This window comes from Arachis ipaensis, chromosome B02 (assembly GCF_000816755.2).
Source record: "Arachis ipaensis cultivar K30076 chromosome B02, Araip1.1, whole genome shotgun sequence".
Taxonomy (NCBI): domain Eukaryota; kingdom Viridiplantae; phylum Streptophyta; class Magnoliopsida; order Fabales; family Fabaceae; genus Arachis; species Arachis ipaensis.
In genome coordinates this window covers 85,477,115-85,480,572 of record NC_029786.2, presented here as the reverse complement: position 1 = coordinate 85,480,572, position 3,458 = coordinate 85,477,115, and positions in this window count along the sequence as shown.

Here is a 3,458-nt window from a genome sequence, read left to right as displayed (position 1 = left end):
TAATTCTGATTTTTTGATATTGTTAAATAGTGTGAATTTTGTCTGCATTATTTACCTACTATAATTTGCAAAACTGAATTTGATTATATAATTTAGCAATAATAACCGGTATACAAACTTTAGAATTGAATTTAATTATTTCCTAAAAGTGAATATTTGCTTTTCCCTCTTTGTCTCCCCGGAAAAAGAATGATTCTCTATGGATGCTATTCTTCTCATCCGTCTAATTTTGATTGGTACTTTTAAGGGTTTAAGACAAGGTTATTCCTAATTATAGTTTATTTATTTCGTACATGGAATGAGTAATTTCTATTTCCTCAATATAGTTAAACAGGCTATCGATAATTAGATGTGCATCTATTCTTTGTCAATATGAAAACAGGTCATATAGCACCGTAGTTGACAAGTTGCTACTTTGTACATATTCTTTTTGGTTCTTTTTTTTTTTTTTTGGGTAACATTACGGGGAAGCCCAAGAGAAAAGGACTACAATGAGTTTGCTACAGTGGTGTATTCACCCCTCATGCATAATCAAAGGCATCAGGTTGGCAGGTGGAGAATCTAAAATGTGAAAGCTTTCTGTCTGCTAAACACTCTCTTTGGCTATCCAATTTGAGCATTTGTTCGCTTCCCTGTGCACTTGGTTGAACTTGAGTTCCTAGGGTCTGTTTCTGTACAGCTCAATGTTGCTAATTAGAGAGTTGCATGTTCTTCCTTCCTCCATCAAATTTGTGTTGAATACTCTCAAATGCCTCCAGAGAATCCATTTCCACAACTAATCTTCATATTCCCAAATCCCATGCTAGCTTTAGGCCGTGTAGAATTTCCCATAACTTATGAAGCTGCTTCTCTGATTTTCCATTTTTGTGTATCGGACACATTTCGGATACGACATTCATCAACACTCGTCCGACACGCATGTCTTCTGTGTCCAATTGTATTTTAATAAAAAATAAAAAATTCTTCTCTGGACACGCTTGGACATATCTAACTACCATCACGTGTCAGCATGTCTAAATTTATTCTTAACCTGTCTGTGTTGAGCTTGGCCCATCCTTGGAGAGGAGCTTTCTAGCGAATTTGGTTGAGTTAAATCTCAATTTGGCCCCTGAAATTTGGCTCGAGACTCAAAATGATCCCTACAATTTCATTAGCTTCAATTAGAACCCCCCAAATTTGCAATCGTGGCTCCGACTTGCCCCTGCGATAATCTCCGCCACCGAAAAGCTGATTTGGCACAGTGTCATGACATAGTAGACTACACGTGGCCTGTTAAGTGCTGAGTGGGATTGCTAACAGTTACATGACCTGGAGATAGAGTTTTATATCTCAATCTAGCCCCTATGATTGAAATAAATCCCTAGACAATGGCTCAAAACCCTTAAACTGATAATTCATCATCGTCTTCATAGGGATGATTGGGAGCAGCAGTCAAGGTTCAGGGAGCTCAAGTAGGTCACGTTCACATGGAATGCGGGCGAGGCCCACCAATCGCATCAGAGCAGGGAAGCTTCCTCAATGGTGTGGATGCGGGATGCACCCTGTTCTTCGTTGGTCTGGTACAAACGCCAATCCTGAGCGACCTTTTTTGGGTTGCCCAAACTACAATGTGAGTTATTGAATCTTGGGAGCTTATTGGACCTCCTTATTAATTGTATTTTATGTTAATTGTTTTCTGGTATCGTTGCAGACCACAGGAAAGAGATGGTGCGGACTTTTCGTATGGGCAGATGAGGAGGAAGAAACCATTGTTGGGAGAGTTGATTCTGCAAGAGATGTTGACCATTGGAAAATGAATTTAAGCTGGACAATTAGGGATTTGGAAGCTGATGTTAGGGTTTAAAAATATGGGACTGTATTTTAAGTTTGTTTGTGTTTTCGATTGTGGTTTTGTGTATTAGTTACGGCTTAGTTGTAGGAAAATAAACCATGTGAAATTGTTCCTAATTGTACAATTGAAATTGACTTGAATGCAATAGATATGTTAAACATCACTTTTTGCCAGTTTTATTTTCAAGTTGGCTAATATGGTCATGTTGAATATTTTCAATTTTTGCAATGTAGTGGTATGAAGTTGCAGTAAAAAAACAGCACCTAATTGAACATAAATTATTATAATATGCAAGTTTCAATTTCAATTTGGCTAACATGGTGATGTTGAATATTATCACAGTCTTCAACGTGCACATATCAAGTTACAATTAAAACAACACCTAATTTAAGATAAATGATTATAGTAACTAATAGGCAAGTTTCATTTCTAAATTGATAATAAGGTGATACTAGCACTGACAGTTATAACAGTCATCAGCATTGATGTCTATCTAGTATCATCATTATACAAAATATTAAAATCATTCAAAATAGAACCACCTAGTCAAATCCAAACTTAAACATTCTATATTAGTTTTACTATTTCTGACTTGTACATAAACTAATCGCAAAATACAATCATTAAGATGAACCCAAGTTTAACATAATTAAATACTACAAAACAGAAAGCTTCTCATCACTTCTTTCTTGGAGGTATGAAGCCTGGCGTAGGGACAAACCTCATGATCCCTGCCAATCTTGCTGCTGTCCCAGAACTTGCTCCCTGCATTGGGTCCATATTTGCAGAGCATTGAAGAGATCTTTTCTTTGGGGGCAACTTCTTTGGCCTTGTAGGTTGAATTGGAACAAGTGGAGCAACCTGCAAGATAATGAGTCAATTATGCAACAAAAATGTATAAGCAATAATTATTGTTTATTGTTTTGGAGTGAGTTGGGAAGTCATACCCCATCATTAATCAATAGTTGTGAATAACTGGGTTGTGTGATTTCAACCTTTGAAGCTGCAGTATCATTATTAGCATTGTTATCGGCATCATTTCCAATATCATTAGCAACAACATGTCCATCATTGCTAGCAGTATTCCCATTATGTCCATCAGCACCAACATCGGAGGCAGCATCACCAGTATTTGCAACAGTAGCAGCTTCAGCAGCAGCAGTAGCTTCAGCAATGGCTTGATCGTCAGCCTTTCTATGAATGCAGCTTCGTTTAGTGTGGCCTTTTGTCCCACAATAGGTACAAGTAAACTGCTTGTACTTTCTGTTCAACTTAGTTGCACTTTTTTTCTTTTTACTTCCTGAAGGTTCCTCGTCGGCATCTTTTCTTCTCTTCTTTTTCAAAGTTCCAGGCTTTCTCTTTACTTTAGGAGCTCGAGGCTTAAGGTATTGAGATTTTTCCCAGAGTGCTTCTCCTGGAATTGGATTTAATGAGTGCAAGTATGTAGCCTATAAGAATCCATAGTCAGCCATTTGTGACAAAAGTCTTCAAGATCTTTATTTATCCTTGACAGTGTAGCACATGCGTGAACACATGACATACCTACAATTTATATGACTCGCTAATGAAATTTACACAATAAGCTCAAAAACATAAACAAACTCATATATTAATCAAATTTTTAAAG